Source organism: Pseudochaenichthys georgianus, chromosome 10 (assembly GCF_902827115.2).
Source record: "Pseudochaenichthys georgianus chromosome 10, fPseGeo1.2, whole genome shotgun sequence".
Classification (NCBI taxonomy): Eukaryota; Metazoa; Chordata; class Actinopteri; order Perciformes; family Channichthyidae; genus Pseudochaenichthys; species Pseudochaenichthys georgianus.
Genome location: NC_047512.1, coordinates 29923994 through 29941796, shown reverse-complemented (window position 1 = coordinate 29941796; position 17803 = coordinate 29923994). Strand labels below are relative to the sequence as shown.

Genomic DNA, 17803 nt, shown 5'->3' with positions numbered 1-17803 from the left:
AAAACCTTGAGAACTGCCTGCGGATTAAAGTGACGTCCATATCACCAGATATCCAAAAAATAGCGACCGATGGGAGATGTCAGTTTTCACATTAAGTGAGTACCAATCGTAATTGTATTTAATAGCCTAATTATATTTTTTATATTTTTGAATGAATGGCTCATTGTAATTATTATCCCTAATGTAGCGTGTTTGCTCTGTCGTTTCAAGATATGCACCACCACCCCTCGCCCTCCATGATCAAGCGGCTTCTCCAATTGTGTTGTCAATGTTTTGACTGAACTTTGTTAATTTTTGTTGTTATTATGTTTGAATGATTTAGTGAGCTGGTGTTATTTTTTTCAAACCACACACCGAATGTTGGCTATTTCAGCTCCACGCGCTGTCCACCTATTGATCCACTATCAGCGTCAGTGCACCCCGCTGCCTGATTGTGCCTGTGCTGTGTGTCTTTCACTCTCAACATCGATAAAAGTACAGTAAGCATTCTTCAGGTGCTCTATTCGGACATTATAGTCTATATGTGCGACTGTCGGTCCGATGTTGTAAAAAAAAAAAAAACTCAATCTTTTATTTGTTTTATTCTCAAAATTACGGGCCAAATATTATTGCAATTGTTGGCCCGCGGCCCGCCTGTTGCCGACCCATGGCCTACAGTACATCCATTGTAAGATTGTCCTCTACATGGTGGGGACAAAAGAAAGTTAACAACCCAATCTTTAAATAGTGGGAGCCGTGGGGACGCGTGGACACAATCAGGCTGTCCCATACACCAGAGAGCAAAAAGAGGGATGGAGAACATTTTCTCTACTCTCTAAAGGTTTGGAATCAAGGACAAAGACAGATCTAATAAATTCTATTTGCAGACGGCTCAAAATATAGAATAATTATGTCTGCCATATTTGCAGCTCAATCAATCAACAATACAGTGAGAATGAGGCCAAGGAGTCCAGCCAATCCACCGAAGAACCTGGGTTATTACAACTGCTAATTATAGTCGACCAAAGACACTTTGATTCACTCAATATCACTTATTTTCTTCTGATTCCACTTTCAACATGATGGCTTTGGGTGCCAGAGATGTGTTTCTACAATCAAAAACTGTGTATTTTCTTTTTGTGACCTTCTACCAAAGTTAAATTGTAGGGGTCCAAGGAAGAAAAATAAGCCCTAGTTTCACAAACTTTTCCATTCTTTCTTTGGTCAATGAAACCTTTACCAGAAAATAGAGCAAGTACAATAAACGGCCTTTCACATCTTCTTTTATCAGACTTCTATTTTCTCTTTTCTTTCGGACACAAAGATGTAAGAACAGACGAGGAGAAACATGTGAGTTCTTGAAGAAAAGGCAAGAACATTTCTATTTCTTCTTTCTCCTTTTCTTACTGACATTTCACAAGAATACAGATGTGGTGTGATTGTAATTTGACAGCATTCACCTTCCCATCACGGAGTATTGATGGAATTCAAAATGTGTAAAGGCCATGATAGATTGGGAGCTCTTTTTGGGTAACGGTGCAATATTGCTGGCATAAGGGAAACTGTATCAAGGCAAGGGAGGGAGTGGTGTAGATAAATGAAGACATCGTTTAAGAAACAAAGTGATTGGACATAATCTTTGGCTAGCTTGCCCATCTTTGCTGCTTTAAAATGAAGTGCATTAATCATGGGAAAATACACGTTTGAGTCCAGGTGCCATAGAGATATATTTGATGGAAATGGAGGCAGAGTGAGCTTTGCGCCATGGAAACCAGAGCTAGGATCGATACACAGCCCCCCCTCCCCCCCCCGTTAACTACACCCCAGAGAGAAGCCAGCCTTGTCTTCTGTTTAGGTATGTGTGTGTGTGTGGCTGTGTGTCCAGTCAATCTCATCGGCGCAAACAGAGAAAAATGGATAAACAATGGCAAAGCAAACACTGTGGCCAACAGGAGGGGAGGGACAGTGGGAGACGGATGGAGAGAAAGGGGGGAGAGACAACGAGGTCACAGAGGGGAGTGGAGAGTGGGAGAAAAAAAAATAGAGGGAGAGGAGGAGGACGGAGAAAAAATGGGACAGTCCAGAAGCTGACAAAACGTATCGGCAATTAACAAAAAAAAATGGGATAAAAAGCAATGGAGGGTAATTAGGAAGGGAGGAGGGAATGAGAGGGGACAGAGAAGAGGAAGATGGAGGACATGGAGAAAAGTAATGAAGAGGGAAAGAGGGAATGGGCCACGGAAGGATAGAAAGACAACGATTGATCTAAATGTATCGACCATTCACTTCAATTGACGGCAAGCAGGGACCTTGCTATTTGCATGTTTCACTAAACCCATAATGAGGCTATTGGTGACAGCAGCCAATAGAACATTTACACAAGTGTGTGTTTGTGTGTGTGAGTGTAGGTGCACACCTTTGAGATTGCTTCAGTGCATGTTGTTTTATTGTACGCGCAAGGTTACTTGTTACGCCAGCGTGGTTATTAATATTTTAAACCATTTTAATTACAAAAAAGGAAAAATTGCACTAGTTGGCCAAAAGCAATTAAGGGAACTTTAATCTCCTTAGCAATTATGCTGTGGGGCATCCTTAACTCAGTCATTTCTGCCCGCTACATATCTGGAAAGGTCAGTGGAAATTGCTTTGTGTTATTAGAACAAAGACTTAGCAATGAGCATTCCTCTTGACGATTTGTTTCCGTGGTCCGTCCTTCATCCGCCTCCCCGGCCATCTGTACACATCTCAACGTCCGCCTCGCCATCCAAACGCAGCATCTACACTTCTCTCGCAAGTGTTGATTAGTGTGAAAAAGACGTGTATCACGGGGGGAAAACTGGCCATCTAAGGACGGTGGGATTAGCGTAGTCCTTTGATGATTTCATTACAATGTAAGAAGCAACTGTCTTTCATCATTGGTTTCATCCGTGCATTGACTTGCTTGTATGAGTCATGTAAGTGTTCGTGTATTGAATGATCTCATCTATGAACTTCCTTTAATCCCCTCAAAGCCAATCATACAATGGCAACAAACAGACATCATTCTCATTGTTGACCGTCAATGACTTGTGTTCCCTTCCCTTTCTCGTCCTTGTATCCCTCCCTCTCTTCGCATTCTCCCTCCTGCCTCGCGCCGTCCATCCGTCCACCCATCTGGCTGAGGTGAGGAGTTGTAGGCCAAGGAGACTGGAGTGGAGCGAGGGGATGGAGCGACAGCTGGAGCCCAGTCAGACAAGAAGAGACAAATTACCCCTCTAACGAGAGCCATTCATCATCTCTCTCAACTCTCTTCCGACACACCTCCAAGTGAAATACAGCGCACCTGGATGGGGGAAAAAACACAAATCTCCCGACTACGACTTGTTGTTGTTCTCAGTTACTCGTGCGGCTCAATCAGCACGCTCCTCTATTAAGAACATGACGAAGAGAAGAAGAAGAAGAAGAGGAGGGGGAACAACAAGATAAGGGAGACGTGGAATGATTGAATGATCGGCGCGCGTGTTGGGAAAGAGCGAGGAAAAAGAGACGACACACCCATGCTGGCACATGCAGAGACTCATTACCGTGGCTGCTGTCAGCACAGATGTTGGACTGAGGGGGAGCTGTCAGTCAGTGTGTGTGTGTGTGTGTGTGTGAGCCTATATGAGTATGTGTGGTAGTGTCTGACAGTGATCTGAGGGCTATTTAGTGATGACAGCTGCTGACACAATGGGCCCTTTTCTCTATTTATCTATACAGTGCAGTCTGTCTCCTCCATCTCATCTCTTCCTGTTACCCCCCCTTTCTTTTTCCTCCAATTCTCGTCTGCTTTTTCCTCATATTCATGCCTTTTCTGATATTTCATTCAGCCTGATGCACACCTGTTAGCGTCTGTAAAGTATGAGCAACAAATTGATGTCACAGCCTATCCAGGGATGGCCGAGTTTATCCGCTTGATACCTTGAATGCGTTCTCCCACAACGTTCTCATGTATTCCCTTTTACAATCAGAGCCACTGCAGAAAAAGAGCGATAAAATGAGTGGAGAAGGAACGGGAGAGATAAGAGGATGATTCAAAAGACGTGTTTTAATTAGTTGAGTTGAGCTTTCACAGCCTAAGCAGATGATTGTATCACTGGCTCTTTCTTTGATGTGTAACACAGTGTCTGGGTTCTTCTGTGGCCTACAGCTCGGGCTCCGTTCCTCTCTTTCATCACGCCTGCATCACTCCATCACTCCACATTTATGCGGGCCCTTTTTCCCTCTTTCTAAAACAGGCAGATCCTCCAAAAAACCCACAGTCATGCACAAACAGCCCGCAGCAGCTGATGATGAAGACGCCTTCCAGCTGCGAAGAAGGTGCCATCCACACTCTCAGCGTCACATTACTTTGTTTCGCATTACAGCTTTTTTAGCTTTTGTATCCCTTCCAGGTTTTGTCAGAGCTGTTAAAAATGAGTTTAACCTAAATGTTCTTTTCCCATGAACTAAAAGGTTTCTGATTCAAGAAGTCCCGGTTCAGTAGTTTACAGTATTAGGGATGGAAACCATGAATAAGTTCTCAAATGAGAACTGGTTCCTTGTTGCCTCCCTGACTATCAGATCATCTTCTCAATGCTTTCCAACAGTTGCGCAATGAAGTGGCGCAACTAGCCTCCTGAATCATGTTTCTGTTCGTCAAGTATTGTAACCATGGCGTAGAGTAACATTGTTCTAAAACTTGACGAAAAAAAGGTTTTACCATTTCAAAAATGTCAATTTCATCAAAGAGGGGAGTGCTTCCAATAGGCTGAAGCATTTGTTAACACAGTGTGTCATTAAAGTGCACAAATGTGTGTTTTTGAATAAGGAATAAACTCACAACCCAGCAGCACCTGTAGCGAGTCCACCGGTCCGACTCCCAAAAGTCATTAAAATAATGATTTGATTCTTGACTCAAAAACCCTAAATGAAAAGCAAATGCTTTCACTTATTAAATATTTACTCGTTTCATCTATTTTAGATGATGATAGTCAGACTAAGGCTGCAGCTTTTTGAAGGTTACGTAAAGTGTGTGGTGCTGAATGTTAGAGACCAAGAAATAAACTCATATTCCATCCAATAATTCATCAGAAATTGAAAAAGGAATTGACAAGATATTAATAATTCCCATTCCTCGACACTTGTAGTTCCCTATTTTGTCAAATAGAACAGCCCTATAAACTGCAAATGCTTGCTTAACCATTTTTGTTACATGTGCTTTTATACATTATAATAAATACACAATATTAAGTGTGTATTGATACTACTTTTCTTCAAACCAAGCCTTTGAATATTTTACCCCTCAGATATGTGACTCATCAAACTCGGAAAATTGCAGCAACCTAAGAGTGTGGACAAAAAAAGGAAAGTTATAATAAAGAAAATAAATACATATTGCGAAGTGGAGAGGAAAAAAGAGTGAAGGCCGAACACTGCCAAGGAAGTACGTCTTTCTTTCATTGCCACCTGCAAACAGATCATCTCTGAGTCTTCCTGACATTTGGTTCAGAAGGTCGCTCCTCACTGAAGTGGTTGCCTTTCTTTATTTGGAGAGGAGGACAGACACAACATGACACCGAGTGACACACTCGACCCGAAACTCACAGACCCAGCGCCTATCTGCATCGGCTAATTGAAACATGCCCTCCTGTTGCTGTGAAGTGCAAGTGTGTTTGTGAGTGTATCCGTGGCTATACATACTATTAGGATGCTGCAGCACACCCATGCTGTCCATTGTCAGAGATGTCCACTGCGTAACTTGGGGCAACCACAGAGGCTGCATTACCATATAAATTACATCCATGTTGTTGCCGCTGCTGTGGATTGATAGCATTGTTATGGATTCTTTGCATTGGACCCTCATTGAAAACAATCAAAAATGAATAGCCTCCTCTCCCACATAAATGCACACACACACACACTCGCACGCACGCACGCACGCACACACACACACACACACACACACACACACACACACACACACACACACACACACACACAAACATGTATTTTATCCTCCTCTTTCTTTTGTCTATCTCACACACAGATGTCTGCATTCTCGTGTCCGGTGAATAAGGTCAAAAGGGGAGGAAACACACTCACCTACACACACACTCCCACACACTATCTCCGCCTTGCTGTATTCCTGACAGATCCACCAGCAGACAGGCGTCAGATTCTCCTCCCGAGGTGCTCGGTAAGTGAGTATCTGCCATTCCTTTAAGTATGACTATCGCGCATTGGCTTCAGATCAGTGAGAAAACACTCATAACTGCACACACTGCAGGTGCACATGAAACAACACACACAGACATGGACACATTTTTAACATCAGGTGCAGAGAGATAGAAAGAGTTAGCGTGTGTGTGTGCGCGCGCGTATTGCAGAATCTGTAACAGTAAATAAGTATTTCTTTAGCTGCTACTGTGTGCGGAAAACTGCTTGATGTCTATTTGTGAATTAATTTGATGGCCGGCCGAAAAATAAAATGTTTTTAACTTGAGGGCAGACAACACAATATATAATGAATCAGTGGCAAAATAATCACATATAGTAGGTATAGAATATAATAATGGACTCACACCAACTACACAAATGAAGTCATTTTTAGAGCCAGTGCCCCCCTAACACTGAAAAGTTTTTTTTTTGTTTTTTTTTTCAAATGTATACTTTCTGGTGCTCTGTTTGCCAAAAAACGCAGGATTTTGTTGCTGTAATGTGAGATTGTGCAGACACCCTTATGTAAAGTAGAGATGTAACTGTTCATTGCCTTTATTTTTATATAAATATGGTGTTAGTGCAAACATTGCACTATAACTTAAGCTGAAGCTAACCGTAATAATGGGTGGGGTAGAGAACGGGTGGTGCAGTGGTCTGTGCATCCGATCATCAGATCAAGGGGGAGTGCTGGGGAACTCCAGTTCGAAACCCACTCCTGCCGCCACTGCGTCAGGCCGTTGTGTCCTTGGGCAAGACACTTCACCCGGACTTGCTCCTGTGGGTATTGTCCACAGTACATGTATGATACTAATGTGTACTTGTAAAAGCGCCTCGATGACTTCGAGGCGTGAAGATGGACGATGTGGCGCAGTGCGCTGTGCAATGAAACCTGCCGCTGCTGCGTCTGTAAAGCCGGTGTGTCCTTGGGCAAGACACTTCACCTGAACTTGCTCCTGTGGTTATTGTCCACAGTATCTTACCATTGCATGTATGATATATGTGTAATGTGTGTATATGTAAAGCGCTTTGAGTCATTGAAAAAGCGCTATAATAAATGTAAGGAATTATTATAACTATAAGATCTATCTGAAATAAATAAGTGTACTGAAACAAATACCTATAACTGTATTGCATTGTTTTCTTATGCGCAATTACTTCATACTGTCTAGTTCTCTTTTTCGTCCTGCATTTATTGTGCAAAATAACTGGCCCCCCAGTGGCCCCCCCAGTCAAATTGGTCTAGAACCGCCACTGGCCCAACCTAAAGATCAAGGTAAGGTTTGAGAAAGATAGAAGCTTTGATGAATACAAAAACTTTTATGAAGAAAATTACACCAATTATCACTTACAGTAAGCGTGAGTCATCGAAGCTTAAATGAAATTTTCACACCTCTTCATGATTTTCCACTCTGATGGCACCCTTTTGTAGTTATATCACGTCTCCTGCACACCAGCGTTTTAGGGTGAATGCCTTTATTTCACTTGCAAAGAAGAAAAAAGTATTTGCATTTTAAGATAGGGCTCATTTCATGACAATTTTAGGAGACGAGAGCCTCGCTAAAAACAAAACTGCATTACCTACAATCACCCGACAGCTCAAAGAACGGCAGTCATCATGAATCCAATGCATACGAAATAGCGAGGAATGAAAAACACGTGCGGCAGAATACAGAAACACACATCTATCAACGTAGCGCGTAGCACACACTTTTTGCACATGAACAGGTGCTTGTACACAAAATACCTATTCAACATAGCAGGGCTCCACTGAAACAACCGGTAATTGCTGCGGTTGCTATGACAATCCGGTTCCGTAAAAAGCACAAAAAGAACAGAAAACATCTGAAAAAACAAAGAGGAAAACATTTCAAAGAGAGAAAGGAGAGAGGAAGAGCCCCGGGAGAGGAGAGGAGTGATCCGGATTTGTTTGCTGCGCCGATCTGCCAGTTAGCGACCTTGTGCAGTCAGAGATAGCATGGTGTATTGTAATCTCATGAATACACTTGATTTCAATGGAGTCTTGTTATTGTGAGTGATGTTACATTATGTGAAGTATGTGTGCGAGTGTGAGCTTGTGAGGCTGAGTCAGCAGTGTCTCCTTTGACGATTATCAAACATGTGTGCAAACACACGTGGTGTATTTAGAGGCGGGGGATAATGATTCTGCTGCGGCCTGTTGCAGAGAGAAAGCTCTTCTCTCTTTGATGTTCAGCAGATGCTATATATGGAAACGGCAGAAAAAAAGGATTGAGTAAAAAGAAAAACAGCCACATTGTATTCCCTCTAACTAGCTTACTGTTGAGCATCTCGCTGTCTTTCTCAAGGTGAACAGGCCGGTCTCTCCACACTCTGAGCCAAATTTACTGAGCCTTCTACGCCTCGGTTTGAACACACTCTGCGCCTCAGAGATGTGTGTGTTCTTTATCAAAGAGACACAGCGGCGTGAAGCTTCAGATTCCCTGTCTCTACTCGTGTACCTCTCGCTTTTGTGTTGTCCTTTGAAAAAGGCATCGCACAAATAATGAATATAACAGGAGCTGCAATAACTTTGTGTGATTTTACCGGATCTTGTAAATCGGGACATTGTTGCAGGGATTATTCTCGCCTTTAAACAAAATATGTTGTTGTGGTAAAGGAAAGGAGCGTTAATCGACATGTGTTATATTGAAGTTTCATTGACAAGTGACTTGAGTGTGAAGGGCAAATGCAATACGTTTGTTTAGGGCTAACAAATGAGTCATGAGCCCAATATCTTATATATATATTATAATTCCAAACATCGAGTATAGTTTGATCATTAAAGATAAATTATGAAGACATCTTTTATGCAACTTCTTAATACACATTTTCTCCTCAGAAGCTGGATTAATTACCTCCACCCGACTTACTTCAAGAAACCTTTTTTATAAATAGGTCATTATCACAGTTTTATCATAACAGACGCCCAATTTATTTTCCCAGTTAGAGTTTAATTGTGGGCTTAGTTAATGAAATTGACATTTTGGATATTACAAAATTCTAGTTTTTGGATTTCAGACAAATCCCGCTGTTGAACTGAACGCGTATGAGGCAGTCACAATCACTGATTGCATTATTAGCTGCTGCGTCAGTAAATCAGATGTTAATTACTTGCAGATTGCGAGATCAAACAGAATGAAAGGTGCGGCGTGAACTTCCGCAGCGCACTCTCATGGATGTAACTTAAATCTGGCCAACTATCTCCCAGCACTCCCTCCCTCTGAGGGTGTGTTTGTGAGTGTGCAGAGAGAGAAGAGAAGCGATTGCAGATTACCATGAATGTCTAGGCTCTTTGAAGTAGCTGCTGCATTGGTCATGGGAGGCTGAGTGGATGTGTGTGTGTTTATGCGTGTGTGTGTGGCAGGGATAGGATGAGTCACAAACGTCTGCGGTCCACTGAGAAGAATAGGTGTCTGATTCAGTTTTGACAGAAAATACACACAAAACCCCCGCGTCCGCATATATTGTAATTGCGCATTGACACCAGCGTCTCTAATTCTAAACTGAATCCCGGAGGTTACACCCCCCCTTGGCACTGTTTGTTTGTTTGTTTGGATTGGGCGACCGCAGGACTTGAACTCTGGTGCGAACCAACCAAAGTTCTCTGGTCTGCCTCAAAAGGATGCTTTAGAGTGAACTCTGGAGTACTTCGTTTTTGTTTCGAACCACATTCTAAACCAGTCACAGGAAGTGTTCCATTTATGTGTCATTCCATCCAAAAAGAAAAGTATTTTCCTGTTTTGGTGACTGGTAAACCTGTAGCACATTTGCTGTGACTTGTAATACAAAGAAGACAGTCTTTAGCTAGTAGCTAGCTAGCGTATACCGTGGTTCCTTTGCCAGACCTCCTCGCGCTATGGGGCTAATTTGCCTGCAGCATAGTGGTCTGAAGCGCCGTTTAATCAAGGTTAGGAGAAACATATGGAGCATTTAGACCCAGCAGCCATTAGCCTGCTGTTTGGCTCATTTCTTCTCAAACCAGTGCAGCCTGAAAGCATGGTGGAAATAGCGAGCTAGCTTGCTTACGGGTTAGCCGCTAAAACGTTGCCTCATTTAAACAAACTTGTCACAGCAAAGCACATTACAAATGTCAAGGCAACTGTTGTGTTTCACAAAAAGCCAACTGCATGACTAATAATTGAACATTTCCACCACATTACTTTTGTTAACAAGTGTTGAACCAGTTGGAAAATGTTAACAATGTTTCATCCATGCATTGGTTTGGTTTTGAATTAGGAACTTCATGTGTGAACAATTTATTACACTCTGTCTCTCTTTCACTTTTCCTGCAAGAACATGCAATCACCATAAAGCCTAACAATTAGCACAGCTTGCATCAGCGGACTCAGAGGAATTAGGAAGTCCCCATGATGATGGACTTCACATGCAGTTGTGCATCTAGGTGTATGCCTGAGTGTGTATTTCCGAGCGCTTGTTTGTGAGCACATTTGGCACAAACACTCTCTTGCAAACGTGATGCAACTCTCCAAGGCACCACCGGCAAAAGCCATCCGGCTCATAAACAGTTGTGCCCAGCCAAGCAGAGGCAAAATACTTTACTAGGCACAGGAGATGAGAGACAGCCCAGTCAAATGTTCAACATTAGGCTATTAGTCTCACCCCCTCACTATGAAACACAGACCTCAGAGACAAATAATAAATGCTAATCTTTGTAGGACGAAGCCAAGTCAGTTTAAGCTGAGCGTCGAATGAGATTTTTAATTACTGTATGACCTGGGGTATATTAGCGCATATTAATGAGGATCATTAACCTAGAGGTAACTAAGACCCCTCCTCCTTAACTACAACTGATAGCACCTCTGCTGTCTGACTAAACTCCAATGTGTGTGTGAGCTGTCAAGACATAATTCCAAAGATGCCTTTTTCCATCCTTTGTAATAAACTGCACAGTTTTGGTAAAAGTAAATAACGAGTGAATTTCTTTTTTACTGCTGAAGGATTATACAGCTTCGAGCTTTTCATCTGGACTTTTAAGTGGACACAAAAAACACAATTTCAATGGGCAGCAAGTAGGTAGGCGGAGTGGAATAAAAGAGGAGGATAAGGAGAGAACCATTTCCGTTGACATGCAAAGGTCAAGGTAATTTGTTTGGATAAAGTAGAGGACAAACAGAACAAAAGCTGTTGACTGTTTCTCTATTTGACTACAAGGAGTCCATTTTAACATAGTCTACCAAGTGCCTCTGTAACGCCACCCTCTCTTTCAACCTCGTGTCAATTTAGGTGTTGTGGTGCCATTGCGCCGATGTCTTAGTGAAACAGATGCAGACTATTTTATCTCAGTAGAGGGCGGACCAGCCGTATTTGTCTTGTAACATTTGCTAAGCAGACACTCGCAAACTCTCTCACGCACAGATGCCTGAGTAAAGATACACCATGCACACACACTCTCCCTTATCTCTTACTCAGTCCTTTTCTCTCCACTCTCAGCAGTTTATCCTTTCATCTTTACATAACAGTGCTGTCCCTCAGTGACCTGCTCTAAAAACGAGTTGTTTCACAGGATAGGCGCGCAACACGGCTAATCCGCAGTGCAGGGACCCATCCACCTGAGCCTCGTATCCCAATACAACATCGTATCATATCTCACCCACCAACTGGAGTACAAATATCAATAAGGTAATGAGCGGTGCGAGGGGAGTTAGCTGCGCTGATACACACATAGGGCTTATATGTGAAATATAGGGCAACGCAGCGGAGGGAAAAAAGGCTCTTTGTGCGGTGAATCCCAAAGAAAGAATTGTTGAGAGTTCTGGGTGGTTACATGCACAATAGAGGCAATCACTTGAGCTGTGTGCTACTCTGGCTGCTGCTGGTATGGAATAATGGGGCATAATGCTGCTCCCTGGTAGACATGTGCGTTGTATAATCTGAGGGTAAGTGCAGCATGGCTGAATGCACCATATACTGTTTGAATTTAGGCAATTCTGCCTTTTAGTACATTTGTCTGAGTGTGTGCGCTCAGCAGGTTTGTTTGTGTGTGTGTGTGTGTGTGTGTGCATCTTCCTTCAGCACACCACGCATTAATTGCCATTCCCAGTGGTCGCCAAGAGAGCGCAGGACTCCTATGGGCATCTGCACCTTCATTAGACTCTACTGATCGGCGCGCTGCAGCACCAGGAGAGGCCCCGTTCCTCTTTCATCACTTCTTCTTCGCTTCACTACTCCCTTGCCTCTCTCCTATTCTGCCAACCCTCACCCGGTTTTTTTTCTAGCTCACGTTTTCCCTCAACCAGACCCTGCTGAGTCGTTTCCCTTTAAATGTTATCTTCACGGCGCTTCTGGGGTTATTAGGCCCGGTGCAGAGAGGAAAGAAAGGATTGGAAAGAGCCGGGGGGGGGGGGGGGGGTCCAGCAAGTTTTGCACTTGCTGGACTTGAACACAGGCGCCCTCCCTTCTGTACTTGCCCACGCTCCACGGTGTACCCCGCGCCCTCGATTTGTAATGGCTTATGATTATAACGCCTTCCCCTCTCATCCTTCACCATTTCTGTCACTTTGCCCCCCCACCCACTGCTTCACCCCTCTCCACTTCCTCTCCGCGTTCTTTTGCATTTTCCTTCCCATCAGCCTTCCTTTCGTCATTATCTCTCAGTTAATACTTCTCACTGTCTCAATCCACAGCGCAAGTGCTTCTTACCCCCAGGGGGTAGGTACACCAGCACTCCACAGACCCCTACAGACATGTAACGCACCCCCCTCTCCCCCCGCCAACTACTCCTCCTCCTCCTCTCCCTCTCTTTCTCTCCCCCTTTCTCCGCAGTGGATGAGAGACGCCAGCTGGAGGAAACAGAGAGAAATGGGCCCAATTACAGCATTGGGAACTGAAAGTTGGCTAATTAACTCTAATTCGCTAACAAACTGCTTTTTCACCAAGAATCATCTTTCTCTGTCACATGGCACACGCACGCACGAGGAACTGCATTTCCATCCACGGGCAAATAGAAGAAAACGCATAGACACACGTGCACATCCGCACACTTGCAGGTACACACAAGAACACACCCTCCCGTCTACACACACAAGCTGGCATGCGCACACAAATGTGCGCGGACCCACTTGCTCAGCTGTATTCACCGCAAGGGCAATATGTTGATTAGGTTAGAGTGGCTGATTATTGCACAGTGACAGTAAAGGAAATAAATGTCTTTCATAGGCAGGCATCTATCTCAGCGAGAAGGCTCCCAGCTACACACTGTAGCAGCCATATCCAGCTATGATGGAGGAAAGAAAGAGAGCAGGAAGAGGAGGAAGAATGAAAAAGAAGAGAGTACAAATTGCATAAATGAGGAGCTGGGAGAACAGAAAAAAAAGTTACACGAGCGCCAGATGGAGAGGAGAAATGAAGAAAGGGGGTGGATACAGGCTGAAGATTCACTGGGGTTTGAACCGAAGTCTTGAAACAGTCTATATAATGGGGGTTGGAGGCGAGAACAAGAGGTTTATCTAAAGCGAAGATGTTATCTGGGGTGAAAAACACACACAGCCTGTAGGATGTGTCATGAGTTGTGCGTTACAGACTGTATGTGGAATCATAGTGTAGGCAGCACTTGGAACAATGAGACTGTCGATTGTTCAGATATCAGAACAGGTGTCCAGTGGGCACACCAGCGCTGAAATGGCCGTCCAGTCCTGCACACACAGTGTATAAGTAGGGAGGGTAATAGCATCACTTAAAGCCACTGTTAGCGAGGCTGGATATCCTTTCATCTCTCTCAATGACTCCTGAAAGCCTCCTGGATTACCCGATATGATAAGAAGCATTTTACATACATGTGATCATTCACGTGTGTGATAATACACATGGATCACACACAGACGCAGTCACACACTCCACACCTAATGGAATTCAATTGGAAATGTCACGTCTGCTTCGTCTTGCTCCTCCCATTTGAGCCCCTTTTGCTCAATACTCTTACCCAGAGAAGCTGTGCTTGAGATTGAAAATGCCCCAACCAAATATTATACATAACCGGCCAAATGCTCTCCAAGAAAGTCTGTTCCTGTCTGATAGAGCCGGTCTGTGAAAAGGGCCGCTCATTGTTCGGAGCATTTACAGCAAGCAAGCAAGCAAGCAAGCGGACCTGCTGATGGTTTTTCTATTGCGGCTGGTGTGAAACCGTAAGACGCACACATCAAACGGGTAACATAAGGAGGTCATTGACACAAAGACGCTGACAAAAATGTCTCACTGGAGGCAACATGATTCAGGGTCTTCTGTACTTAAAGCAGACACATGTAAGGAACAGCAACACTTGGTTTATGATCTACTGTTTCCATGTGTGTAAGGAAAACCTCAGACAGTGTCCAGATCTGAGTCGTGGAAGATTGTCTGGAGATGATATGAGAAAATGTCTTTCCTTCTCCCTCAATACTCTTCAACGTCCTTCCTCTTTGGCTCTAACCGATTACCCTGCAATGAGATTGATCGTTACTCCTCTTCCTCCCTCCCTTCATCTTTTTGGATCCACCTCCTTTTGGTCTTGCACTTGCTCCGTCAATGTCCCTCTCTCACACCTCATTAGGGATGCTAATACCACAAGTAATAGAGGACACCATTCACAGTGTATGTGTGTGTGTGTGTGTGTGTGTGTGTGTGTGTGTGTGTGTGTGTGTGTGTGTGTGTATGGGTGACCACACACTCTGGAAGGGACTGTGTCTGGGAAGGGGAGATGAGTTTCCCTCTCTGATCCCATTTCTCCGTCTGGGCCCTGCTCTCGTCCTCGCTGGGAGAAAATCCGATGGAAATGCAATCACAATCAGTTAGGGTCCAGACGAGGACCGAAACACACACACACACACACACACACACACACACACACACACACACACACACACACACACACACACACACACACACACACACACACACACACACACACACACACACACACACACACACACACACACACACACACACACACACACACACACACGCATGTGCACAGCAAACATTCCACTACCGCAAGGGAGCCATGCAGAAAATTGTTTTGGACATGGTGATGAGGAGAGGGGGTTCTAGGATGTGGTGAGGAGGGACTTTTTAATTTACATTTTTAATGTAAAATATCATTCAAAGAGGGAAAGTTAGGCATCTCATTATACCGCTTCTTTATTACACACAAGGCACATCAGTCTCGGGGGGCCGTGTCCCGAAAAAAGTGCGCACACAAACACGCGTGTGAACAACCTGCTCAGCCCTCAGGCCATCATCACCAAGGTAGAAATTGGGCTCCTCTTCATACACCATACATCTGGAGAGGAGTAATCTACCCTGTGCTCCAGATATCATCGATCATCTGTCTTCAGATGTCCCCATTGGATTGAAAGCCTTCCAGTCGGGGTCACTTTGGGGAAAGCTTGGAAGGGAATTCTTACACCCTCAATATAGGATGGTTATGATGGGGCACAGGACTATGGATATGGAGGATTTGACTTTCTTTTATGTTTATACCCTTACAGTAAGTACAGTAGGTTGTTTGTCTGCACTTTTTATTAGAATAACCCATTATTAACCATAATTAATCGTATGGGCGTTCTTTGAGGGAAAGATTTTGGAAATGGTTCAACATAAACGTTGACAACAGGAAACAGATGAGCTGTACATTTTCACATTTCACAAAAACCTCTCAAGAAAACTCTTTGATTTAAAATACGTTTGCATATGAAAATATTCAGAACGGCATCTTTTTTTTACTATGAGAATGTGACCAGTTCTGCATTCAGGGCTTTGGTTTGATGAACGGCAATGAACGAGTCTACTTCAGAGCTGGACTACTTAAAAAGAACAAAACATGCTTGCCCCGTCTGTTTGTTCAACACAATCTGTTGAGTTCCACAACAGCACAAATACAGCAAACACTATTCGGTAGTACATCTTAATCTCCGTCTCTCGGAACCCTCGCTCTGCTCAATCAAACAAGACACTTCCTGCCTTTGGCGTTGCCCCGCCTCCGAGGTCGAAGCTAGTGATGTCATGCCAAAATGGGACTGTCTGGTCCTTTGAAAAGCCCCTGGGGCTCCTTGTGGCCTGGCCATGTCATAAACGATCATCATCAGGCCTGACATACGGGCTGCCATCAGGATCAACCAACCTGCAGGAACACTAGCGGTGGTGCCACGCTAATGGCATGTGTACATATTTTTGCATTTGTGTATATATAAGGAACCATCTGCACTCGACGCCGTTACTTTGCCATTTGCCCACACACGCACGTCTGATCGTACAGCATCAACATCTACGTATGTTTGTGTGGACTAAAAGGACATCTGCCCATGTCAGCAGTGACTTAAGTGTTCTCTAAACAGGAGCGCCAGTTGACACATGTAGTTAATAAAGCGTTTGTCTGACGGCTGAATTTGATTGATGCTGATTTGTGTAAACAGCATTGTGCGTCTATTAGTAATTCAGATTCTGTTTGCTTATCATATTGAAACGTGGTTTTAAGTCAGCAGGATGTGTGTCAGCGCTCTGATAATCACCCCGCACAGACAAAGTATCTCAAAGTAATGCAAACACGCGGTAGGAAAGTGAACCTGGCCCTTCCTGTCCCTCCTCCTTTTTTTCTCTCTCCTTTCATGCTGTTTTTGTCCTCTACAAGTCTCCTGCAGTTCTTAACGGCTGAGACGGCACTTTGGGAGTCTGATCACTACTGAGTCCACACACACACACACACACACACTGAGTTTTCTTTTTGCTGCAGAAAAAAAAATCCTTGCCCCTTTAGAAGTGTGTCTGTCAAAATGCAATTGCTGACTGCATTACAAGCCTTTGAAGCTATTGGAAACTCATTTTTACAATCACCCCACAGGCAGGTAGAGAGACATCTGTGTGAGCGTGCGTTAGACTGTTCTCCGGCAGTATTCTCTGTTCTTTAAGTCCGTTTTGCAGTTTGATTATTATTGTCTTGGCTGCAGTTTGTTGCTGGGCTTGTTGTCGTTCCCCATCCCTGCAAACCCACCTCGTCTTCAAATGGATAATCCTTACCTCTGTCTTCCCTGCGAAACACAGAGCAAAGTCGTTTTTCCCAGAGACCCCCCCGCTGGGGAAAAGCAAACTTTCAAAGCCAGCCAAACAATGAGTCACACGTACACACATTCCTCTCTGAAAAGACGCACTCCCGCTGAGAAACATCAAGAGGCACAGAACGGACATAATGGCTTTCTGATAAGTATTCACAAAGGTGACTTTTGTGCGAGCGCCACTAAGTGCTCGAGCCCAGTTAGCCCGAAGGAGCCTGGAGTTAGTCACAACACAGGCAGATGACCAACATTATGGTCTGGCTGAAACAGATTGACACACACACACACACACACACACACACACACACACACACACACACACACACACACACACACACACACACACACACACACACACACACACACACACACACACACACACACACACACACACACACACACACACACACACACACACACACACACACACATGGGGTCAGCTGAGGCGCGCACATATGTAGATTCCATGACTTTGCCTCATTGAAATGTTTCAATTAGCTGCAGAGGACAGGCTGGCCACACACTGATGGCCATGCCTCCCATCT

General features: G+C 44.1%; 1 protein-coding gene across 1 annotated transcript in view; it reads right to left on the bottom strand.

Moving 5' to 3' along the window:
* tenm2a (teneurin transmembrane protein 2a) overlaps positions 1 to 17803 on the bottom strand; it is a 177907-nt gene that overhangs the window by 74469 nt on the left and 85635 nt on the right.